General features: G+C 39.0%; 2 protein-coding genes across 3 annotated transcripts in view; one reads left to right on the top strand and one right to left on the bottom strand.

Moving 5' to 3' along the window:
• The window catches only part of LOC136858050 (nonsense-mediated mRNA decay factor SMG7), a 268885-nt gene extending 241816 nt beyond the window's left edge, over nucleotides 1-27069 (bottom strand). For both annotated transcript variants that reach the window (XR_010858592.2, XM_067137287.2), the window contains exon 1: nucleotides 26996-27069. The gene's annotated coding sequence lies outside the window, so the exon portion shown is untranslated. The remainder of the gene's footprint in view (nucleotides 1-26995) is intronic.
• Nubpl (NUBP iron-sulfur cluster assembly factor, mitochondrial) overlaps nucleotides 27068-27824 on the top strand; it is a 116188-nt gene continuing 115431 nt past the window's right edge. Inside the window, exon 1 of the mRNA XM_067137296.2 lies at nucleotides 27068-27086. The gene's annotated coding sequence lies outside the window, so the exon portion shown is untranslated. The remainder of the gene's footprint in view (nucleotides 27087-27824) is intronic.

Below are 27824 nucleotides of genomic sequence, written 5' to 3'. Positions count from 1 at the left end.
TTCGCTGCCTTCTCAGCAAAGGAGATGGAGAATTCTCAAGGGCCATTGATTTAAAATTCCTCCGGGCATCTGGATAAGATAGTTTATCCAGTGTCTTAGTCTCCTGGATCTTCTTTTCTTCCTTGAATTTTGGACAATTCTTGGATCGAGGCCATGCTCACCTGTGCAGTTTACACACACACAGATGGTGGTGTGCATTCTACACCGCTATGTGCCCCTTTTTCACATTCCCCACATGTTGCTGAGCCTTGGCATTGCGGTGTTGTGTGACCATACCGTTGGCAGTTGTGACAACGCATAGGTGCTGGAATATAAGGTCTTACTGTTAGCGTATACACTGAAACTTTAATTTGTTCGGGCAATGTCTGTCTGTCAAAGGTATGAAAGCACCTGTGTCGTGAAGATTGGCTCCGACTCCGGAGGCCTCTTGACGTCGGAAACTCCCCGATGTGCAAGGCTCCTGATGAGATCATCATCAGAGGCTTTGACTAAGTCCATGTGAAAGATGACTCCTTCAATGGAGTTCAGGGACTTGTGCTTTTCCACCTTAACAGGTACTGGTCCGAACATTGTAGTTTCCAGGAACCTCTTAATCTGTACAACCATAGTGGTCTTGATAAGTACGGAGCAGTCTCGCAGCTTCCGCATCTCATCAACCTCTCTACCAACAATATCCCCCACAGCATTACTAATTAGAAACAGATTTTCTGGAAGGATGTTCTGGCCATCGACTCCGGAGGCAACCAGGAATCGAGGCAGATTTTTGTACGAAGTTTCCCTATTGAACAAATCATCGGGTTGATTGAAACGTTCATGTTTCTCTGCGGTAAAATTTAAACACGTAGTTTTAAGGCCTGCAGCTTTCGACGAATTAAAACCAAACTCAAAAACCATGCAGTCTCATGAGTACCCAGGCTATAAAAGGTCGACCTTCGGCAGAGTCTTTACGTACCAAAGGCAAGGCTATATACTCCAAAGGGTGCCCGGTGAAAGCCTTACATGTGATATGTTTTTGACATTTTTGACATGCTCTATTGGTGAAAAATATCTAATTCCCTCCATGTGAATTTAGAATTTTCCATTCGGAATTGCTAGGCGGGCAATAATTGCATTGTGGAGATTTATCTCCTGTATGCAGTTATCAGACTGTGCCTCTTATAAGGGCTTCTGGTAAGTTCACCTGCATACACCCCAGCGTCACTGGGTAGGGTCTGACACATCCCACTCTGATGAGTCTAGTGTCAGACTTAAGACGAAACACTGGTTAATAGAGCAAAACGCCTGAAAAGCCTTATATCTGATATGTTTTTGACATGTGGAGGGGGGTCGCTAAGAACTACTTTCCCAGTAGCCAAGCATCACGTCGCCATGACCCGAAACTTGTGATTGGGGGAGGACAAAACCTCCGTACTAACCTATTCTCCCGAGGCAGGGTGGGTGACCAGACAGGAAGAGGAATGAAATTTAAGGTGAGAATAGAAGGGTAGTAATAGTGATGAAGAATAAAGAGCACTCAGGCAACTCGGGGGACGCCTTGTTAGTCTGGAGATAACTGGCACTCACATGAACACACTTAATATTATAAGGCTATTCCCCGCTGTGCATTGCAAGTAGCATATTTATATCTCTATAACAGTCCAAGGGGCCAGTAATAATAAACCACATGCTCATTGAAAGCATTTGGAGTGGAAATGCAAAGGCTATACTAGTATAGTGCAGTTCCACAAGAGAGTAAAAGAGTATTTATTGGCTTTACACACCACTAACTACTATTACGGTTTTCAGAGATGCCGAGTAGCCAGAATTTAGTCCTGCAGGAGTACTTTTACGTGCCAGTAAATCTATCGACATGAGGCTGACGTATTTGAACACTTTCTCGTGGTTGATAACTGAAGAATTTTCCCTACACTACCACTGACGCCGTGACGTGCTTCACAACAAGCTTCACTTGGCAGGTGTGTCCTTCTCTTCACTTATTTTTTTAACCATTATGGCAGTTTCTTGTCCATTTCATTGTACTGACATACACTTTTCATCAGGAATGCTTTTTGTTTTTCATTTTTTAGTCACCGGATAGATTAAATTTTCATGAAAATCATCTTCCTAATGCAAATCCAAGAACATTTATATAAATAATATATAAATATATAATTATATAAATGGTATGTAGATATAGTCAGTTCCTAATTTAATTTGTTAAAGAACATCAGAAAGTAACTTTCAAATGCAGCGCTATAGTTCTGTTCGTGAAATATTACTAGGTATTAGTTATTGACCTCGAAGGGCTGTAGGCACAGTTCTGGAATATTACTGTTAGTTATTTATCTCCAAGTGCTGTAGTTCTGTTTGTGAAATATTATTATTAGTTATTTATCTCTAAGGGCTGTAGTTCTGTTTGAGAAATATTATTATTAGTTATTTATCTCCAAGGGCTGTAGTTCTGTTTGAGAAATATTATTACAGTATTAGTTACTTACCTCCAAGTGCTATAGTTCTCTCTGTAAAATATTACTTTTTTTTTTGGTATTAATTTTTTTCTCTTGTATACATACATTATCATTATAGACCATTATGCCTTTCAGCGTTCAGTCTACAAGCCTCTGTGAATTTACTAAACATCACCACAATCCACTATTTAAAACTAGTGCTGTGGCCTCATTTAGTTTTATACCTTTTATCTTTAATCCCTAGAAACCAAGTCTAACTATCATCGCCTTGGTCTCCCTATATTCCTCTTACCCTCCATAAAAGAGTCCATTATTCTCCTTGGAGAACTTCTCAAGCTGTACATAGGTAATGACTAATGAGGCATCCATCAGGAATTCATCGCATTTTATTGGCATTTTATCCAATCTGCGTGTTTCTCCTGGTGATATTCTAGTCAGTTTTGATGTTGTGTCTCTGTTCACTAGGGTTGCAATCATAGACACCCTGTCTCTGTTGGATAAAATCTTTCCTGGTGACATTGTTAATCTGTTTCACCTTGTCCTCACTACCACATATTTCAGTTTTCATGGTACAATATACGAACAAATGGGTGGTGTTGCCATGGGATCGCCATTGGCACCAGTCATCGCTAATTTCTATATGCAAGATTTTGAAGAGCGTTGTCCTCAATCTTGCACGCTCAAGCCGTCCATCTGGTTGAGATATGTCGATGACACATTTGTTATCTGGCCCCATGGTGAACACGAATTATCCATATTTTTGGATCACTTGAACAGCATACATCCAAACATTAAATTTACCATGGAGACTGAACGTGGAGGATGTTTGCCGTTCTTGGATGTTTTGGTTTCTACGAAATCAGATGGAACTTTAGGTCATTCGGTTTACCGTAAACCTACCCATACTAATAGATACCTTCATGGGTTCTCTCATCACCATCCTTGGCAAAAGCGTGCTATGCTTAACACTCTTATCAGCCGAGCAAGGGAGGTTTGTAAGGAAGATAAATTAAACGGTGAACTTGAGTTCCTAACCAGAACATTTCTGAGCAATGGCTATTCAGGGAAACAGATTGACGAAGTGCTACATCCTAAGCCAAAAGACAGATTGTCACGTGATTCTCATCCTTCAAGTCTGGCCTTCTTGACATACGTGCAATCTGTCACGGATAGGATTGGCAATATTCTCAGAAAGCACAATATCAAGACCATTTTTAAGCCTAATATCACCATAGGCAATTGTTTGTGATCTGTCAAAGAGCCTATTGGTTTAAACTGCGCTGGAATATATATGATTCCTTGCTCCTGTGGATCGGTTTATGTCGGCCAAACATACTGCCAGCCAGAGAAGTCCGCTGTGGCAGAACATGCCATACATAATGAACATCAAATAATTTTTGATGCAACTTCTGTCATTTGTCAAGAGAAACATTTTATTCCCAGAATCATTCGTGAGGTGATAGAAATTGTTAAATGCCCAAATAATTTTAACAAAGGTGACGGCTATATACTGAGTAGATCATGGCTACCCTCCATAGTTAACTCGTCAACATCTTTCTCCGTGACTCTGTAGGCCCTGGAATGAACTATATTTCTAACAGGGTCTCTCTATCTTGAGTCTGGTTACTATGGAGAGACCGTAGCCATTTTGCTTTGTTGTTGCTCTGAAGACGAACCTGGTCGCAGGATTGAAACGCGTCAGCTGGTATTTATTTATTATTACACGTCCTAATATCCCCAAATAATTATCATAATGTAAACTATCCTCCTCCATTTGTCTCATATGACCCCAACACTGAAGCTGGTTTATGCGTACAGCTTCATCCATCAAGTTCATTCATAACTTAGCCTTTATCTACTTGGTCTGAGTACCCTCCTGTCATTGTTTCCACCTGTTTGTACCAGCAATCATTCTCGCTACTTTCATGTCTGTTACTTCTAACTTATGAATAAGATATTGCGAGTCCACCAAGCTTTCGCTCCCGTAAAGCAAAGTTGGTCTGAAAACAGACAGATCTAAAGATAGTTTTGTCCGGGAGCTGACTTCCTTCTTAGAGAACATTGTTGATCGCAACTGCGAGCTCACTGTTATAGCTTTACTACACCTTGATTCAATCTCACTTCCTATATTACCATCCTGGGAGAGCACACAACCTAAATACTTTAAATTATATACCTGTTCCAGCTTTGTATCACCAATCTGACATTCGATTCTGTTGAATTTCTTACCTACTGACATCAATGTATCCTTCGAGAGGCTAATTTTCATACCATACTCATTGCACCTATTTTCAAGATCCAAGATATTAGACTGCGGGCTTTCGGCACAATCTACCATTAAGACCAAGTCGTCAGCATAGGCCAGACTGTTTACAACATTTCCATCTAACTGAATTCCTCCCTGTCACTTTATACCTTTTAGCAGATGATCCATGTAAACTACGAACAGCAAAGGTGAAATATTACAGCCTTTTCTAACCCCTGTAAATACAATGAACCAAGAACTCATTCTACAATCAATTCTTACTGCAGCCCGATAGTCAACATAACTGCCTTTGATTGATTTTAACAATCTAGCCTTAATTCCATAGTCCCCCAGTATGGGAAATGTCTATTCCCTCAGTACCCTGTCATATGCTTTCTCTAGATCTACAAAACAAACACAACTGTTTACTACTTTTATAACATTTTTCAATTACTGGTGCATACTGAAAATCTGATTCTGACAGCCACTTCGTGGTCTGAAACCACACTGGTTTTCATCCCACTGCCTCTCAACCACCGATCGTATCCTCCCGTGCAAGATGCCAGGGAATACTTTGCCCGGTATACTAATCAATGAGATACCTCGATAGTTGTTGCAATCATTCCTGTTCCCTTGCTTATACACAGGTGCAATTACTCATTTTGTCCACTCTGAAGGTACCTTACCAACATTCCATGCTAATATTACTACTCTATGAAGCCATTTCATCCCTGCCTTCTCACTATACTTCATTATTTCAGGTCTAATTTCATCCATTCCTGCTGCTTTATGACAATGATGTTTATTTACCATCCTTTCCACTTCCTCAAGAGTAATTTCACCAACATCATTTACTTCCTCCCCATGAGCTTGGTTGTTCGCGACACCACCAGGAAGATTCCCTTTTATGTTGAGAAGATTTTCAAAATATTCCCTCCACCTGTCCAGTGATTCCCTGGGATCTAGTATGAGATCACCTTAATTACCCAAAACACTGTTCATTTCCTTTTACCTTCCCTTCCTAAGATTCTTTATTACTGTCCAGCAAGGTGTCCATACTGCTTGACCTATCCTTTCCAGGTTATTACTAAAATCTTCTCACGACTTCTTTTTGGATTCAACACAATTTGTTACGCTCTGTTGCTTTCATCTATGTACAATTCCCTGTCTGCATCAGCCCTTGTTTGGAGCCATTTCTGATAAACCTTCTTTTTACGTTTACAAGCTGCTCTCGCTTTATCATTCCATCAAGATGTTCGCCTTTTCCTATCTTTACACACAGTTGTTCCTAGGCATTCCTTTGCTGTTTCTACTACAGCATCCCTGTATGCCACCCATTCTCTTTCTATATCCTGAACCTGCTTACTGTCCACTGTTCAATACTTCTCACTAATCATATCCATGTACTTCTGTCTAATTTCCTCATCCTGGAGATTTTCTACCCTTATTCGTTTGCAGACAGATTTCACTCTCTCTAACCTAGGCCTAGAGGTACTTGGTTCTCTACGGATCAGATAGTGGTCAGTATCATCGAAAACCCCCTGAAAAACCTGTACATTCCTAACAGATTTCCTGAATTCAAAGTCGATTAAGATATAGTCTATTATGGATCTGGTACCCCCAGCCTCCCATATGTAGCTGTGAATAGGCTTATGCTTGAAGAATGTATTAGTAACTGGTAAACCCATACTAGCACAGAAGTCCAGCAAACCTTTCCCATTCTCCCATCAGCTTCCATATCTTCCCCACATTTACCACCAATCACCCTTTCGTATCCTTCAATTCTATTTCCAACTCTCGCATAGAAATTGCCCATTAGCACTATCCTATCCTTGCTGTTGATCCTGACTACGTCACACAATGCTTCATAAAACTTGTCAACGTCATCCTCATCTGCACATTCACATAGTGAATACACTGAGACAATTCTCGTCCTAATTCCTCCAACTGCCAAATCTACCCACATCATTCGCTCATTTATGTGCCTAACAGAAACTATGCTGCATGCGATAGTATTCCTGATAAACAGTCCTATCCCATACTCCGCCCTTCCCTTTTTAACACCCGTCAAGTACACTTTATAATCTCCCATCTCTTCCTCGTTATCTCCCCGACTATCACTTACTCCTAGTATACTGACTGAGCAAATGTCATGGGATAGCGGAGCACTGATGCGCAGGTGTGTTGTCTGCGCACCACACGCCCCCTGTGCCAGCGGCAGTTGTATAGGAGACCTTGTGAGCAGTGGCTGTGCATGTGACAGGTGTAATGGAACGTCGTCGTGAGCTCATCGTTCAAACGGGGTATGGTGGTCGGTGCCCGACGGATGGGAAGTGCGATTTCGGAAGTGGTGCGGGAATTCGGCTTCACACGCTCAACCGTGTCCAGGATGTATCACGAATGGTTGAATGCGGGTGTCACCGTCCACAACGGACGAACGACCGGCTGTTCAGCCACCCTCGAAGACCGTGACCGGCGACATCTAAGACGGATTGCCAATAGTGACAGACGGGCAACCGTGCAACAAATCACGGCTCAATTCAACACAGGCTGTGCTAGGCACGTTTCCCAGTGAACAATCCGTAGGAACATGGGTTCTATGGGGTATGGGAGCTGGCGCTGCACACGGGTGCCACTGTTAACCCAACGTCATCGGGCACAACGACGCGCATTTGTTGCCAGTCACCAGGGATGGACACTGGAACAATGGCGTAACATGATATGATCGGACGAATCACGATTTCAACTGCACCATGCCGATGGGAGGCACCGTGTATGGCACAGACTACATGAAGCAATGGATCCCGCCTGCCTCGAAGGTGTGGTCCAGGGCGCTGGTGTCTGTTATGGCCTGGGGTGCATTTTCCTGGTATGGAATGGGCCCCCTAGTTGTTCTGGAAGAGACTTTGAATGGTACGTGGTATGTTGAGCTGCTCGGAGCCCATCTCCACCCCATTTTTGGCCTTCCAGCCCCCAGACTGTTCTGCCGTGTTTCAAGATGATAACGCGCTGCCACATCGCTCCCACGTTGCCTGGGAATGGTTCCAGGAACATGCAGCGGAGGTCCAACGACTGCCATGGCCACCCAGGAGCCCTGATATGAACCCTATCGAGTATATCTGGGATGTCCTGGAACGCAGGCTCCATGCCATGGATCCTGCACCCACAAACAGATCAGCATTGGCGGCCGCTCTGCAAACGATTTGGTGTCAGCTGCGTCCAGAGGACTACCAGGGACTTGTTGACTCACTTCCACGTCACTTCCACGGTGTCTCAGTGCAGTTCGCAGGGCCAGAGGAGGCCCCACACGCTATTAGGTGACTATCCCATGACATTTGCTAAGTCAGTGTACATCCAGATGCATCCTCTTTGCTGATTCAGCCAGTTTTACTTTCTTTCTTCCATAAGCCCCATTAATATTGCTAGCTCCCAATCGAATTCCAATTTGTTCGCCAAGTTGTTTCCAAGGAGTCCCTCGCCTGTCAAATGAGAATGGGACTCTGTTACTCCCATAAGTCCGAGGCTTGCAACCCATTAACATCTAGCGTTACCGTATGGTAACACATGTAACACAGTATTAAAGCTGTTGCTGTACTTTCAACAGTTGTGTTGGAGGATAGGTACCACTGCCTATCGCTCTGTAAGGGAACCGTGCTTATGACAATGTAGTGCTCATTGACGTGTTTTGTTACAATAATAACATATAGACGGTTCAAAAATTGCTATCGCTGAATGTGCAGCACAAATGGACATCCGCTTAGAGTAAGTGCATTTTTATAAGCTTATAATTATTACATGGATTATTTTTTGGTATTATTCTTATTTGTACAGTGTAATATACATTCTATGACCATTACAAATGATTTTACTAAAAACATGTGAAATTATGGCTTCCGAATTTCAAGTTTACCATATGGTAACACTAGGCGTTTATACTCAGTAAGACATATATTTTGCTTTATTGTTTTAGGAGCGGGTTTTCTCTTGCTGAAGGACTGGACATAATTTACAATGATGATATTGACGGTGATGTGTTTATTGAAACACCAATACCAAATATAGACACAGATGAGGATTCTGGAAATGAGGATGAAGGTGGATTAGCTGACAACCTGACATCTCGTCAATTACTGGCTAACGCTGAAATAAAGTTATCCAACAAAGAAAGAATAGGTGTTGATGAAAACGAGTACAGCCCATCGGTACAGCAATCCACACTAGAGGCAGCTTCACCTGAAATTATTTCTACCCCAATATCTGAAAATGTTATCAAATGGGTCACTGAGTGGGAAACATCTGACACGCGACGGCAGAAAAGAGCTGATTTCGACATTGATAAACCTACTGCATTCCCCATTCCAGATTATTCACAATATGAACACTTGTCAGTAACTGAAATTTTTGAATTGTTTATAGACGAAGAATTCATTTAGTGGAGGAAACCAGACGCTATGCATTATTTTTGAATTATCAGGACCCAAAGATAACAGTAGAAGAAATACACTGCTTCATTGCCATTGTATGTGTCAATGGCTACAATAACATACCTTTTAAAAGGCACTTCTGGGATTCGAATGACGATTTGAAGAACCTGGCAGTTTCTCGGTCAATAAGAAGAGACCGATTTCTTCAAATCTGTAGAATTGACCCTAATGATAAGGCATGGAAAATAAGGCCTATAATGGAAAAGATGAGATGTACGGATAATTTCATACCCGAGAAACACCAATCATTTGATGAATATATGGTGAAATATTTAGGGCGCCATGGGTGCAAACAATTCATTCACGGTAAGCCCATTAAGTTTGGGTACTAGATCTGGAGCCTGAACACCAAGGATGCATATTTAGTGAATTTTGAGTTGTATCAGGGTAAAGGACCAAAATCTAATGCTAACTATGACACGTTATTTGGTAGGGCTGCAAGTCCCCTACTTGTTCTGCTTGAAAAAGTTCCAGATGAGAAAAGGGAACTAAGCTTCTTCATGGACAATTTATTTTCTAGTGCATGACTTTTCTCATTTCTCAAGTATTGTGGCTATTCTGCCATTGGTACTATTTGAGAAAATCAAATTCCTAAAGGATGCCAAGCAAATATTTTCCAAAAAAGATCGTGGGACTTACGAGGCAAAAAATGGTACTGGCCTTTGTTCACGTGGATGCTAAATGTGGCTGTTCTAAACAGCTGGATTTTATGCAATAAAAGGAGAAGACAAAAAATTGCTCAGCTGGATTTCAAAAGAGAAATAGCTACAATCTATCTCCAGAGATACCAGAATGTACCAAAAGAAGCTGGAAGACCAGCAGCTTCACGGACCTCTCTTAGCAGCCGCATATCAGATTCTGTAAGAGTTGGATAAAACTGACCACCTTGTCCAGCACACTGAAGGAAAGAAGAGGAAAAAGTAAGCTAATGAAAACTGTAAATCCTGTGTGAGGACAATGTGCTTGAAGTGTGGAGTGGGATTGTGCATCGACTGTTTTGCTCCTTTTCATACTGGCTAGACCGTGTGGTTTTACAAACACAAACAGAAATGACGTGTGTAATACATCAAATGTAAAGTTATAATATTGTTATAGCGTTTTAGTAGCATTATGTTTAATAATAATAATAATAATAATAATAATAATAATAATAATAATAATAATAATAATAATAATGTAGAATAGTAGCCTGCTAACGATTCCGAGTGCAAATATTTAATCAAAGTGATACCCAATATAAGTAGGTAGTAGATGCGCCTAGCGTTGCCATATGGTAACGGCAAATATTTTCAAAACTGAGTGATGAATAACATTTTAATTTTTTTCTGTGTATTTGTGTTACTTAGAGCCACAGTAAAAAACAAATAAATATTTAGAAAAAAATAATTCAGGCATTAATAGGTTAAAATGTTCTGAGCTCGGTAAATTCATGAAGCAGGATGCTACCCCATTTACACATAGTCCAAGTGAGGAGTTAAGGACCACTGGTGGATTGTATAGTCCTAGCCGCCTGAGCAGAAGGAGGGCCATGACTCAGAATATATCCAAGGTGCCCACTCCCATTCCATAGCAACAGGTATCCCGACTCTCGGGACCGCTTACTAGGCCACTCAGCCGTTGCCCATTTCACGAATTAGGACGTGACTACAGTAACCCATTCATTTAATTTTACATACTTTGTATCATATGTTACTTCAATTAATTAAATTCCAGCACGTTTTCAACGAGCGTATATTAATTTACAGTTTCATCCAACCTGTATAACGTACAGCCAAATGCACTGTAGGAATGCTTCGTTTAAATATATGAAAGTTGCACCACATTTTATTCGCCTCACATACGTACAATTATACCCGACACAGGACTTAAATTTTCATGCATCAATTTTTGATTGATCAATTGTACATTTTCAGGAAAGTTATCTTTTTCTTTCTTACTGAAATATTTTTCACCTTGCAGGAAAAAATGATGGCTTTTCTCATAAAACAGTTATTCTGAATTGGTATACTGTGATGCAAAAAACAACCCGAAAATCTCAATTCCAATTAACAGCATTTTATTGTTAAAAATGAATGGATTTTGCTAAACTCTACATTTCTAACAAATTGTGTTAATTGTGTATGTGATATTAGGTTCACACAGAAAATCAGTGACAGTTTGTGATTTCTACAAGAGCGCATGCGCGGTTTAGAATCAGTTGGAAACAATCTGATTCTTTTCTGCACAAACAGTTATGTAATAATAATTATTGGCTTTTGATGTCAGCACATTTCCCAACTGATTTCTATTGAATTTGATTGATTGAGGTTTGTTCTAGTGAAAATAATATTCAAATCTATCTAGTTTATCTACAGTACCTAGACTTACCTACATTGTCTGTTTACATGTGTTTTATCGTGATATTGTTTTTAACTAAGGATATGTACTAGATGTAAATTAACCATTCATGTATGTTCATGAAACAGAATGTGCAATTACTATATTTAATTAAGAAATTATTTAAGAATACAGTCGTCAAGGAATGTTATTGTCACAAAAACACAGATCAAATATATCTATTAGGATGTGTGCTTTTTAAACTAGGTGTGACAGGGGCTGATGCGCATGTCTCATTTAGAAATCCGAAAACAATCCCCAAATTCTGTTGACGCATCTCATCTATCTCAGTTCCATCACAATTATCATTTGACGATGTAGCCCAAAGACAATTAATCGACCAGGAACTTCATTCATCATTGCAGTTAAAAGATACTTCTCTCAAATTCAAAAATGAGTTAACTATTCATATTTCTACTGGAAACATCTGGCCATACTTACCAGAACAGTTTTGCAAACAAGCATTTGACACACTACACAATATGTCTCAACGAGGCATCCATGCATCTGTCTGATTAATACAGAAACGGTATGTTTGGCCATCACTTAAAAAAAGATGCAAGATTATGAGCTAAAACTTGTGCACGATGCCAGCATTGAAAGGTGACCAGACACACCAACAGATCCATTGATACTTTTGCTTCAGTAGATCGATGTTTCTCCCACATTCACATTGACATCGTAGGCCCTCTTCCCCCATCTGAGGGTTTCCACTACCTACTCACCATTATAGACTGCTTCTCCAGTTGGCCAGAGGCTACACTACTGAAGGACATCACAGCTGAAACAGTAGCCTATGTCTTTTCCACACATGGATAGCTACGTTTGGTGTACCGTCTATCTACAGATCGAGGCAAACAATTCAACTGTTCGTTATTCAGCAACCTTATGAGAATTCTAGGCAGTACTCATATTAAGACAACAGTCTATCACCCGGCAGCTAAAGAAAAAATCGAATGATGGCACCGACAGCTCAAAACAGCACTTTGTACACAACTACCAGACAGCTGGGTCTTTCAACTACCAACCCTTTTACTGGGACTTCGAACACTTCTTATACCACATCAGGCATCTACACCAGCTATATCAGTTTATAGAGAGCCAGTTTGCCTACCAGCTGACTATCTCGAAAAACAAAATATGACAACAGATGTACCCTCCTTCATCCTTAAGCTAAAAGACCATGTTTGGTCTTTGTGGCCTGTCCAACCTGGGCACCATTCAACAAAGCGTCCTTTTGTCCACTCCGACCTCCTCAGTACATCTCGTGTTCATCCGGCACGATGTCTCTCGCACAACTCTCAACCCAGTATATGATGGACCATTCACGGTAATTTCCCACTCTACTAAGTTTGTAATCGACACAGTTCATGGCGAACAAACTGTTTCTATTGACAGACTCAAACCCGCATTCCTTTTGAACAGTGACTACAATCGTTCTCTTGTTAAGGGTGCTACTACTTTCAAAACCACAACTGGTCACCTGACTACCAGCGGCAATCAAGAAAAAGGCTCATCAGTACCAACTCGAATAAAAAATACCCAATCTCGTTTGGGTCGAACTGTTCGGTTTCCTGCCAAATACCTCTCTGTTGTCACTGGGGAGGGAATATGTGGTAGAGTGGCTCCTGGTGAACTAAACAAATAGTATACTATTGGACAGTCTTACTTAATACTTTATGTAATATTTGACTTATTATTTATAATTGTTGATACAGAGCTTCTAAAAAAAATGGCAACTAATGTGTAAGCTAGTGAAGAGTTTTAATTAAACTCAATGTGGAATTAAATATCCATAACTGTTCTCAAACTGTACGAAACTGGGATCCATGTCTGCAAGAACAGCAGACTAGTAGTCCGAATACCATACCAAATTCTCACTGCACGAACGCTTCAAATACAGCGAAGTGACTGTGCGCATGCGCTTGACATCTAATGATGGAATTATACGATGTACTGAATTAGGGGGATACTCACTTAATTTTACCTTTGTAAAGTGAAAACCATCAATACGGAATTATTCTAATATCTTGTAATTTGAGCTGCTGCACAAACAAAGCACCATTATATAATCATTTACTTACATTTCATATCATCAAAACCGATCTCCTACACACAATAGAGTAAAAAGAAAAAGTTTACCAGTATTCGAACCCTGGATCTCCTGCTTGTAATAAATCATGTTATTGGCTTTACATACCACTAACTACTATTACGGTTTTTGGAGATGCCGAGATGCCAGAATTTAGTTTGAATTCTGCATAATTAGCTTCTCTATTTCTGATTTTACAGTTAAGATAACTATAATTTCTCCTGTGTTTTATAGCTTGAGCGACAGCAATCACAGTATTGGATTTTTGTACATTATTATTCCTTCACTGAACACACCAGCTCGACAGAGAGATTGTTATAATGTGTTCCACACCCTGTGTTACAAGTTGTCTACATTCCCCCAATGCTGCCAACAATAGAGTACAATTAGTTCATGTTTTAATAATGAAAGATTGAAGATAAACTCCATCATTATATTAACATTTATTATGTTTTATTGCAAAGAAGGTAAAAGTCAGACCAAAGAAACTCTTAAAGAGTTTTAGCAAAACTCAGATTCATTGACTCTACAAACTATAATGACAAAACTACTCTGCTTTTCCTTGCACGTATTTATTATTTATTTGGTTCCTTGTGGATAACTGGAAATTCATGCCATAATATTTATTAATAATTATTTTGCCTTATGGCATTCTGTAACTTCACTTGTATGATTTAACTTCCACTTCTTGTGAGTGTTAAATTACTTCTTACTTTTCCCTCTGATTACTCTCGTATGATCAAAAGTAATTCTACTCCTGGATGGTGGCAAACTCTGCTGCGAGCCATGGAGGTATCATGGCTGGGAGTCACGTGATGTATTCATGGAGTTGCTGCAATAAATAGCCGACAGCCAGTTGGTTCTAGCTCAGTGAATGGGCAAGATGCTGGTTCTCATCACGACTCGTCTAGTTCTTATCATGAGAAAAAAAAGCGGAGAATACCGCCAGTTTTGATCCTGCCTAGACATGAATTGGTATAATGTAATATATCGTCGGCAGCTGGTTTAATTGTTTTAAAAGTTTATTTCGTTTATATCTATTATGTTGCATTCAGTACTACAGTCTAATATACACAGTCGTGAAGCTCGGCTCATTTTTTTCATCCATACGACTGCAGCGCTCCACATGGCCAGCAAGCTGCCAGTCTACTGGGATCTGCAAGTTGTATACGTTTTGCGAGGTAAGTGTGTTGTAATTACATTATAAATGATTGGTTTTATATTAAATTGGCATGGTATTTACGAAAGAAGACGTGTGCGGGGTAATAAATTGCTCAATTACAAGAAGACACCAGAGCTATCATTCTTCAGGTTTTCTAAACATCCTGTACAGTAAAACTTGAATTACTGTTTAGATTTTCGGATAATAGAATAATACTATGAAGATTCAGAACTTTAACTTCATATAAGTAGGTATTTCGCTTTATATCAACGATTCAGGAATGTAACTCATAGTGAAATCCACCCAATTATGAACTTGAATATCGTTTTAACGCAACCATAACCTCTAACACGTAGCGGTGCTATTTTCAATGTGTAGAAAATTGCTTGTCCGTCTCTGTGTAGCGGTCAGTGTGATTAGCTGCCACCCCACCCCGGAGGCCCGGGTTTGATTCCGGCTCTACCACGAAATTTGAAAAAGTTGTACAAGGGCTGGAACGGGGCCCTCTCAGCCTCGAGAGGTCAACTGAATAGAAGAGAGTTCGATTCCCACCTCAGCCATCTTCGAAGTCGTTTTCCGTGGTTTCTCAATTCTCCAGGCAAATGCCAGGATGGTACCCAACTTAAGGCCACAGCCGCTTCCTTCCCTCTCCATTGTCCATCCCCCACAAGGCCCCTGTTCAGCATAGCAGGTGAAGCTGCCTGGGCGAGCTACTGGTCCTTCTGCCTAGTTGTATCCCAGATACAAAGTCTCACGCTCCAGAACACTGCTCTTGAGGCAGTATGGGTGGGATCCCTTGCTCAGTCCGAGGGAAACGGGTAAACGGATTAAGAAAGAAAGAAAGGCAAGAAAATGGCTTGTAAATAGTATGAGGGTTGATTTATTGAAGAAAAATGTGGACTATTTGTACAATAACATAAAGTTATGTTCAAATCATATTGAAGACAGCCAGTTTATGTCAGCAGAGAAGAAGAAATGAGTATGGAATGCAGTTCCGTTCCAAATAAATCTTCGCAGATTTCTTCAAAACGACAGTTATTGATAAGTGATTATTAGCCCCTGTCAAAGGAACACAACACACACTTATATGTTGCACCAACACAGATAGGTTTTTGGCAACAGTGGGATAGAAAAGGGCTTGGAGTGGGAAGAAAGCGACCGTGGCCTTAATTAAGGTACAGACTGTTTTGACAATGGGAAACCACGAAAAACCATCTTTAAGTCTGGCGACAGTGGGGTTCGAACCCACTATCTCCGGAATGTAAACTGATAGCTACGTGACCTAAACTGTGCGGCCACTTGCTCGGCTGTCCGAGGAGTCGAGAGAACATGGGCTGTTTTTAGGAATTCCCTGTATGCTCACTAGCTTGGATGTGGTATACTGTTAATTCCCTCATGTAAATACCTGATTTTCCACATTAATGCTGTGATGGTACCAAGTCATTACTGTTGAAATTATTTGTGACACTAAGATTAGATTGTGATATTTTGCAGTGACAGTTTTCAGTGCCATAAAAAATAAAAACGCTCAAAATTCAGCCATTTAAGTTGCTGAGATCTTTGAATATTATTTGAATTGTTTTTTAGTTCATTACTATATTTATGTTTTATGTGAAATTACAAAATTCAGTTCGATAATAGGATTTCGGGATGTAATGAATTAATCATATATAGGCTATTATTACGATGGGGTCGCCACTCCCAAAGTGATATATTAATGAATGATAGATGCTACGAAATGAGTATGGAGAGTGTTGCTGGAATGAAAGATGACAGGGAAAACCGGAGTACCCGGAGAAAAACCTGTCCCGCCTCCGCTTTGTCCAGCACAAATCTCACATGGAGTGACCGGGATTTGAACCATGGTATCCAGCGGTGAGAGGCCGACGCACTGCCGTCTCAGCCACGGAGGCTCCCTGACCCGGTCACTGACTGGAAAACAGGTTGTAGGTATCCAATAGGATTTCGAAAATGGCTAAGACCTTTACTGCAGTGGTGTGATCAGTTGTTCCTTCGAAAATAAACTATTGTTGTTTTCCTTCGGTATTATTACCACGCTGTAGCAATAAGCAGTCTAGTGTATCAACGTATTTTCTTAAAATTTACGATTAATATAGTTGTCGAGGTTGTTACAGTTTATAATTTACGTGGTGAAGTGCAAATCAGTTGATGGGTAGAGAATTAATTGTTCCAGACAGAGCTTGCTGCCCGCTGCAAACGCTGGCGTAATTCCGCTTGTCAACAGGATGCCATTTCATCACTAAGGAGCTTCACAACTGTGTATATTAGACTGCGTTCAGTATGGTATATCCTTATTTTACATTACTCTGGTGTAGTATCTTCAAGGTCTTCCTTCCTGCATGCTTTTTTAATTTACAGGATCATTTGGTGTATAAATTTAATGCATGCTGGTGTGCATTGCTATATTGTGACATGTCACATTGTTCTATATTTTATGTTTTTCTTAGGGGATCTATTATTTTAAGTCCCGTATAGTGAATAATGATGGAATTAAACTGTATTATGCACCGTTAGTGAAGTTCTCTGATATTGAAGTTCCACTAAGTTATCCTAGTAAATTGATTATTTAAAATTCACCCTATGTATGAATCCACTTATTCAAGCAGTATTAAGCACTAAACTCTGATTTTTGTTTCAAGTGTTAATTGGCAACTAAAATTTATATTTGGATCCATATTCTGGTTAATCACTTTTCGAGATACAAAAAGCTGTAATATTATATTAGCCCTGTAAATCAAATAATTTCACAGATCCTTTTCTCCTGAACACATTTTACGTCACATTTAGTTTTTGGTTTTCTGTTTATACTTCTGGGATTTTATCTCATGTATTGCAATTATGGTAATTCCTGTTGGATTAATTGTGGTTTTGTTTTCTCTATATGTGCAAGAGTCTGATACAGTGTGATACCATTATGTTTGTTATGCCAAGTAACTTTGCCATTCTGTTTTGTTTCTCTTTGGCTCTTGTTTTGCTTACGTTGCTGTGTTTTCATTTCATGCTGAGCTGAGCGAATTCGGTAAAGTATTCTTTGGGGTTATTTGACGCCATTAAAATGATAATTCAATGACCTGGGGAAAATGTGCTTGAGTTTTCTCCACCTTTTAAAATTATTATCCTTACCCTGTATGAATTATTGTTTATTTTTCTTACCTCACAACCATACATCAAGTTATTTTTTTAACTAATGAATTACATTAGAGTAAAATAATATATTATTATTGGTCCACCTTTTCAATACAAAATGAAAATTACATAGGGACTAGTTTCGACCTAGTAATAGGTCATCATCAGCCTGAAGTAAATTAAAGCGTAAATATCGAAGAAAACATAAATAATGTAAACACAAGTACAGTCTTTTTAAAAGTACATACCATGTGGGATGTTGAGTAGAGATATATTAAAAATAATAACTCTTCCAATTGACGAAGCACTGAGCGGAAGTTATGTAAAGTTCGGTGCGCCGTATATTATAAAAGACCACTGTGCACTAAATGATGTAATAAAGAAGAATAGTAGGTTGAATGCTGGCTTCTTCTTAGCTGTTGTATATTCGAAGAAGATTACGTCGTATTTTATAAGGTATTGATAGACGTTAAAATACATGGATGTTGGAAAGGCTCTTCAGTTTTTTTGGAACAAGGCAATTGTTGCGCGTGGAGGCTTAGGAAACCAGAGAAGCGCTATATTATGTTAAAAAATAGAGATCCTTAAGAAAGTCCCGTGCGTCGTATAAATTGTGGAAATGGAAATCGAAAAAACTTGGTTCTTAAGCGATAATGTTATTCATTCAGAGATCAATTGAAAATAAAGAATCGTAATATTGTCTTCTCAAGATGTTTATAAACTAGAATTAAAAGACGATGCGAAGTATGATACTAGGAGAAAGCTCTTCTGCTTCTGTAATCTTGAAGGACGATGGATGTTTCACGAGGTGGAATAACATATATGGAGTTAAATAAAGGTGGATATAAATTCGCAGTTCAATGCGGACCATAAATTTGATTCTGAATAAAAGACAGTAAGTTTTTTTTGTTTTTTTTTAATATGTCAAAAGGAAAATTTAAGCGTGATGTGATGAGCTGAAGAGAGAAACGGAGGTAGGAAAGGATCAAAGGAAATTTTGAGGAGGTGAGGGAAGAAAAATGAAGGTATGAGAAGAATATATATAATTTTTTTTTTATATCCACCTTTATTTAACTCCATATATGTTATTCCACCTCGTGAAACATCCATCGTCCTTCAAGATTCCAGAAGCAGAAGAGCTTTCTCCTAGTATCATACTTCGCATCGTCTTTTAATTCTAGTTTATAAACATCTTGAGAAGACAATATTACGATTCTTTATTTTCAATTGATCTCTGAATGAACAACATTATCGCTTAAGAACCAAGTTTTTTCGATTTCCATTTCCACAATTTATACGATGCACGGGACTTTTTTAAGGATCTCTATTTTTTAACATAATATAGCGCTTCTCTGGTTTCCTAAGCCTCCACACACAACAATTGCCTTGTTCCAAAAAAACTGAAGAGCCTTTCCAACATCCATGTATTTTAACGTCTATCAATACCTTATAAAATACGACGTAATCTTCTTCGAATATACAACAGCTAAGAAGAAGCCAGCATTCAACCTACTATTCTTCTTTATTACATCATTTAGTGCACAGTGGTCTTTTATAATATACGGCGCACCAAACTTTACATAACTTCCGCTCAGTGCTTCGTCAATTGGAAGAGTTATTATTTTTAATATATCTCTACTCAACTTCCCACATGGTATGTACCTTTAGAAAGACTGTACTTGTGTTTACATTGTTTATGTTTTCTTCGATATTTACGCTTTAATTTACTTCAGGCTGATGATGACCTATTACTAGGTCGAAACTAGTCCGTATGTAATTTTCATTTTGTATTGAAAAGGTGGACCAATAATAATATATTATTTTACTCTACTGTAATCACAGTTCAATACGGATCTATCATTATGAAACTTATTTCTTTTAATGAATTACATATTGTAAGGCCTACTGTGATTTGTTTGGTATCATCTTAAAACACCGGGTTATTAACCACTTCTTAATCACATAGTGTCTCCATCACTTTGTTGTATTTAATTCCTTGGTCTTCAATTAAAATTTATGTTTGAGTAAAATGTAAAAGGGAGTCATTATTTAGTAAATTAGTGCAGATCTTGTTAATTTTAATTTTTGCGTTTAGGTATTAATTTTAATCTGCTCTCTGGAGCCCGCGTTTTCCACGGTTGTTTTGAATTATTTCTCAGACCGAGATACACTGTTGTGCTTGTTGTTTAAAGGGGCCTAACATCGAAGGTTGTTGGCCCCGAGATACATTATAGGTAAGTTAATTTATTTATCTGTGTTCTTTCAGTGTGTTTTACTTGTTGGTTCATGTTTGGTTTCTGTGTGTATCCGGTCTGGTTTTAAACTGTAACGCAATATTGAGGGCTATTTTGCGAACTAGCCCAGCATTATTTCTATCATTTCTTTTACTGTGCAACATTTTGTAACAAATCAACTATCAAAGGATAAAAGCAATACAGATACCTACTGTCTACAGTCACAACACGACCGTTTCCTGACATCAGTTGCACCATCCTTTCTACCACACTTGCTGAAAAATGCAAAATTGAATACGGCCATACAGGGTGTGTACCATGTTTAGTATATAATACGTTCTTGCACATATGACAAAACAAATATATTTTAAGCCATATTTTGGTGGCTTAATTACCATGAATGGTCTAAATATACATTTTTCAGAAAAATTATTCCAGCATTTCATCGACAGTACCATATTCACTGGCTGCATAATCAGACTGGTAGTTTTCAACAAATTTCTCTAACAAGTCCTGGATTGGTGTCTACATCAGTATTTGGTTTTTTTTTCTTCTTTTGTTCGTGGTTTAACATTGCACCAACATGTTGACAGTATAAAGCAACCCAAGGATGAGAAAGGGCTAGGATTGGGAAAGAAGCGGTTGTGGACCTAATGTACATCTCCAGCATTTGCCTGGTGTGAAAATGTAAAACAACGCAAAACCATATTCAGGGCTGCCAACAGTGGGATTCCAACCCACCATCTCCTGAATACAAGCACACCAGTATACCAGTATCACCTGTTCCCAAAAAATCTCCTAAATTAATACTGGAAGCTTTTTATTTTCCTGCCATGTACTGCTTTAACCCTCAGAAGGTGGAATTTAATATATTAAACAAAGGTACAGAATTACTGGCACATGCAGTTCCCCAAAACCTCAACAGATGCAGTAAAGATACTTTTAGCTCTGGACGAATGTGGAATCCCAGAATATAGTGCCTCTATCATGTTCCTAGCTTCTTATAAGCAACGAGAAGCTATTGTCTTCAGTCGTACGTGCATCGTGAGTTTTGAGACTGTCCTTTCATGATTTATATTATTTTGTGACGTGGAGAGCAAAGATAGGGTCAGCAGTCAAAAAATTGTTTTGGTTTTGGATTCCACAGATGTAGACGAAAGTGATTTTTCGTTTGACGAGTCGGAAGATGGAAATTCGACTGGTGAGTCTTCTGAATGCACAAAAAACTCAATTGCCTCAGAGAATAAAACAGCTGATGGACTGATGCAAGTCAATTTAGACTCTGAACCTTTGACTACCATTCAGATATAAACCAAGGACCATTTTTACTCTTACATGCTGACATGGCAACCAAACCTACAGAACATCTTCCACTATTTTTTGATACAGAATATTTTGATATAGGCCCTATTTCATCTGGAAATGGTAATTCAGAGACACAAACAGAAAAAAACAAGCAACACATTCGACTGGAAGATGGAGAATCAAAGACTGGTCCCCTCACTTTCTGATGGAAGGGCTTATTTTGCATGGATTTTTTTTTTTTTTTTTTTTTTTTTTTGCTAGTTGCTTTACGTCGCACCGACACAGAGAGATCTTATGGCAATGGTGGCAGAGGAAAGGCCTCGGAATTGGAAGGAAGTGGCTGTGGCCTTAAGGTACAGCCCCAGCATTTGCCTGGTGTGAAAATGGGAAACCACGGAATTTTTTCATGGAATGACTCTTATGCCATCTATGTGCTAATATGCTGCCATGAACAATTTCGATAATTTCCTAAGCACTTTTGTGACAAGAGTACATCCAATACTCAAGGTAAATGATGGACATATGTTCATACTGTATGTACATTTATAGCTAGTGTTAGATATGTTTGGACGACTCTCTATTTGGCATATTTTCGGTCCACATATGGACAGAAAATACTTCCACCCCGTGTAGTGTTAATTTCAGAAGTTACTGTGAGCAGCACTTTATTTCATATGAATATTTAACCTAGTTTTCCAATCCATATGTCTGTAAATTGGATGCCATTTATCATACCATCAGTGATAAATACTTTCCACACATCTAATGGAGTGAATATCAACTCCAGATCTCCTCATTTGAGGTAACAATGTTTTCAATAATTTGCGAGTAGGAGTACTACATTTGAGGAGGTGCATGAATATTCCAGTGTGTTACCCCATCTCTTTTAACATATACAGGTTGGCTTGCATTGGTCTCTTCCTCATCCAGATAGTCAAATTCCTCCCTTTCATCAATATAAATTTCTATACGTGAATCATGACCACTCTTCCAGTAAGTCAACATTATTCAATTCCATCACAACTGTGAATAATTATCTTCAAAATGAACCATTCCTGCTCACATAGTGATCTATTCCTGCTGCTCCTCCCGTTCAATACTGTTCTAATTCTCTCCCCTTCATTCTCCATGTCAACACAAAACATAAGAATGTACTACAATCCAGAAATATTTAAACAGCTAGGATAAAAGCTTTCCATGATAAATCATAACATAGAAGGATACTCATGGATGAAAACTCTGGTTTGCTGAGATGCATTGGGTCGCACTCAGATGAATGCTCCAGACCTTCATGGAAGACTGAAGAAATGATAGTTGTCAAGGCCAAACTTCTCCCACTCCTAGTTGAACAGTTTGAGGGGAGTGGGAGGGAATAAATGAAGTTATCGATTTCATGTCCCAACAACAATTATTTTTGCAGTTTTCGGAGATGCTGAGGTGCAGTAATTTTGTTCCACAGGAGTTTTTAATGTCTCCGTAAGTCTATTGATTTGAGGCTGGCATATTTGACCACATTTAAATACCACTAGTCTAAGTCAGGGTCAAACCTGACAAACTGGGCTCAGAAGATCAGCGCTCTACCATCCAAGCTACTTAGCCCAGCATACTGGGAGGGAGAGCCCTATAACATATGATGTCATACACTTAAAAATCAACCTGGAGAAAAACTCCAGTAGCACCCTCTCACAAATTACCATAAAATTATACAGTGGTCATCATTCACTTTGAACGTTCTGTTCATCACATGCGTGAAACAGAAATAGCTCGCATAGTAGACGCATGTTAGAAGCGAGTGATCTGCATTTTTTTTTTTTCACTTTCCTTTACGTCACATCTAGATCTTACAGTGACGATATGATAGACAGCGGCTAGGAGTCTGAAGGAAGCAGCCATGGCCTTAATTCAGGTGCAACCCCAGCATTTGCCTAGTGTGAAAATGGGAAACCACAGAAAACCACCTTCAGGGCTGCCGACAGTGGAGTTCGAACCCAATATAACCTGAATAATAGTTGACAGCTATGTGACCCAAACCCCACAGCTACTCGCTTAGGCCAGGGCCTCTCAGGGTGCATGCGCCTAGTGCATGCACTGTGCAAAAGACTACTTCGCTTGGTCGCCCAGAGTGCACACCCCCACTCCTCGATATGGAGCAATAGCGCTGTCTTTCTCTTTCCCCACGCCTGTCTCGCTCGCTCCCCTGTCTCCCTCTTCCTCACTTGCTCTGTAGTGCTCCAAATCCCAACCGAGTTGAACCAAGCTTAGCCGAGTAGCCCAGAGACGAAGCGTTGGTCTGAGCCGAGCGGAACTGATGCACTGTGCACAGGAACTGTGCGCCGCTGTTTGCACATGTGAGATTTTGGGTGTTTGAGAGGCCCTGCGCTACGCAAAAGCACAAAGTGTTCTCATCATTGAAATGCTGAATCATCAAAACACTTCATCCATTTGGAAACTACCCACTTTCTTTCCAAACATACAGGAACATGTCAAAACTTTGGTGTTAATATTTGTGTGAGTAAAAGCAATTGAAATTTTATCCAAGCTAAAATCTCAGTTTCAGCTGGGAACCCTGTCAATATTCACATAAACTTCAATTTCAATGTTTTGAATCAGCATCACATGTCAACAATAGCAGTATAAAGTTTAAGATTTGGTCATCTCTCGACCCTTATACAATACAGCTCACCAAATTTTTCAGAATATGAAAGGTTTGGTTGGTGAGTGTTTCGCAAGAGAAATATCCCTAGCAATCCTAGTAATCTATATGGTAGCAAAACCATATTTTCCATCATCGATTCTACCATTCCATTTACCTGCTATTCTAATCTGGCTTGAAAGTTGCACAAATGAGATTCAAGTGATTCCGCAATTCAGCCAGAATCAAGAATATGCACGTGTGGAATAAGCTCTCCAAAGAAAGAACAGGTGACCAAAAACTGGCTTGTAACAATGTTGGGTATTCAGCCCGAAGGCTGGTTGGATCCTCAACAGGTTCACCATTAGCTGTCATAGATGACCTAGGTGTCACTGAAGAGGCCTACTAGGGAAATGAGGAGTGAGGTAGTTTCCCGTTGCTTTCCTCACCGAGCCAGAAGTTGCTATTGCACATCAGTCTGCCAAGCCCACTGAAATGTCTGCACCAACCGACCCTATGAGTGACATTTTCACACTATTCATAGCAGGACTGGCTGCATAAAGAATTGCATTACTAATGTCACTCATAACTCAGCCACTTTCATATTGTCAAAGCCAAGGAAGAGACAGAGACAGGTCAATGAAAGTAACAATAACAACCCATAAATCAATATTTAGACTGATGCCCACAATTGTAGACACGAAGCTTTTGGGCTTTTGCCATGTCAAAAAACAAGGTGAAATTCTTCACGTTCCACAGAGTTTACGAGCAAGTCTTCCCTAATAATGAAGGTTTAAATTTAGGAATGCTTTACCATTGGTCCATAGTAAGTGGTATTCTCGTTCGTCACTAGATGGATGGCTCACTGTGCACTAGACTTCCGAGTGGGACGTGGCGATACCATTCTAGCTCCAATTAATATATTTCTTTTTCCATTGTATGCGTGCAAAGTAAACAGCAAGGTCATTGGACAAATCAAGGATGAACATGGTAGAAGAAAGAAATACAATTTGAAAAAGGGGCTACAAAAGACCGACAGGATAGAAGGATAGAACAGAGCTAAAAATAGAAAGAAAAGTAAGAGAAAACAAGAAAAAAATGGGCGCGAGTCAGGTGGGGGCCTGGAGGAGGATGTACTATAATGATGTTGAAGACACGGGAATGAAAATAAGAACAATACTGCAACAGCTGTATACAGGTTATGAAAGTATGACCCATAGCACATAGCCTAGAGTGAACCATCTAATTATAGTATGTCCTTTAATTCCCCCCCCCCCCACGTGACTCGGAACCATTTTCCCCAGTTTTCTGCGAAGCGTGTAATGATGTGCCTTAGATCATAGTTTGTTTCTTTCCAGTCTGTCACTGGCAGAGCATCTGTTGTGTAAAATTCTCCAGATTTCCTTTCTCTTTCACTGCCTTTCAGCTAGAACATTTGTTGAGAAGGTTTCTTCATAAATGTAAACCTCAAAATGAAGTACCTCCTGCTATCTACCGTCAACTCAATGAACATTTCATAGGCCTATTATCAACTACAGATGCAGGAGCCAGTACGGGTTTGAACTTAGTATTTATACCCGAATAAGGTAACTGCTAAAGATGCATACAATTCTGATTTTCAAGAAATCACACAAAACTTAGCAAATATCCTCAAATGTGTGTAATACTATCTTATAAGAGAAAACGAGAAAAAAAAAATGGGCGTGAGTCAGGTGGGGGCCTGGAGGAGGATGTACTATAATGATGTTGAAGACACGGGAATGAAAATAAGAACAATAATGCAACAGTTGTATACAGGTTATGAAAGTATGACCCATAGCACATAGCCTTTTTGCAATAATTAAACAAAATTGCATTTCTTTACACACAAAAAATATTAAGAGTTTTTAACCAAAAGACATACGCTCTAGGTTAAAGGCTAGATACTAATCAGGCGTCTAATGACATGGTCTGAGACAATAACAACATTAAAACACTAAGAAAGATTTCCTCACTAGGCCTATGTAGTTAAAAATACATGAAACCAAGGTAACACACAAAATGAGATGAATGATGAGCTGGCATTTTTTTAATTGCAGAAGACAAGGAATGAAACATCTGTTATACACATTCTTTTACAATATTCTCCGAAATAATGAATATACAACTAGATCTCCGAACGCGAGACATAACCTCAAACTACCAATTTGTATTCCCAAGACACTATATCACCACGGAACATCTACTGCAATTCAAGGATCTCAAATATATTAGTAATTTGCATGAAATTTATGAATCAATGTTGAAGACTGCAAGTGCAATGCATACAACGAAGCTGAACCGTTAAGTATGAAGTTTATCACGTCCATATCGTATATGTTTACATGATGTTAGTTGTTAACGCTATGAGAAAGACAACGGTAAAATTTTCTTAGAGGGCAATGAAAAAGATGGTGAAGCATTGCTTCATTAGTGTATCTGCACTACTGACAAGCCCGTAACTCGTTAAATAGAAGCAGCAACTAAATACTATTTGGCGAAGGATGCTCAAATGATGAATCCTCACTACGCGACTGTCAACTCAGTCCAGGCACGAATGACAGGTAAATGACGAGAATTAATAGAAGTCAGAAAATCAGATGAACATGCACAGTACGGATGCAACTGCTGACAAAAATGTAACATAAAAATCACAGACATCAAATCGAATATAAATGTTGACAAGACATTTCAGTGGCAATGATGGATGTCTTGTAGGTCTACCGTAACATACGATTACAGGGCACACAGTTTGGAAGCAACGGATAGAGAAAATATTTATTCGTATTTGATGATAAACTGTACAATTCTATTTACTATAAACATGTTAGTGCAAGCCATAATATCACTTACTGTCACATATTAACGACATAAATCTTGCACTTTTCACCAGATTGGTTGAACAGCCGTCTAAACATATGATACTTCCGGTCCGTCAGACGAAGTAAGCCAATAAAATATACACTTTAATGGGGATGGATTCATAAACTAAGTTTTCTTCCTTACAGTTTATAAACACAATTATAATTGTAATAAAAATATAAAAAATGAACTCTTTATTCTTCGTTATTGAAATTCTCAATCCACAACAAATCGTTATTTAGTTATTTACTTGATTATGAATTATGGTAAATTGAAATCAGGTTGGAGCAGGCATGGACATGAACCAATGACATATTAGTGATGGGAATATCGAATGTTTTAAACTATCGGTAGACTACCGATTGTGAGGCTTGACTATCGAATGAAAACATTCGATAGTTTTCATTCGGTTTGAAATCGGTAGTAATAGCCTATACGTTTTGTACTGCGGTAGTACTAGTAACTAGTAGTAAGTCATTTGCTAGTAACTACCGAAATGTGGATTGTTGTATTATACTACCGATTTGTATAGCATGTTTGTTTTGTTAATATAAGCGGAAATATAGAGACTACGACTAGTAATCAACGTTACACAATGTTCGAGTGAAGTAATTGGAAACTGAAATACGTTGGTCTATAAAATAAGATAAAATGTCCCGATTAAAGTAACTGTGGTCATTATGTTTCATTTTAAATAAAATGCATTTTTGTGTCCCTAACCACAAGTTAATGGATGTAAGATCGTCTGTTCATAAAATAACAAATGTTAGGTAATTTCAGACGAAGGTTATGTCCTTATTGTAATGACACCACATATTAA

This window comes from Anabrus simplex, chromosome 1 (assembly GCF_040414725.1).
Source record: "Anabrus simplex isolate iqAnaSimp1 chromosome 1, ASM4041472v1, whole genome shotgun sequence".
NCBI classification, from domain to species: domain Eukaryota; kingdom Metazoa; phylum Arthropoda; class Insecta; order Orthoptera; family Tettigoniidae; genus Anabrus; species Anabrus simplex.
Note: the sequence above shows the minus strand (reverse complement) of the source record. Positions and strands in the feature narration are given on the sequence as shown.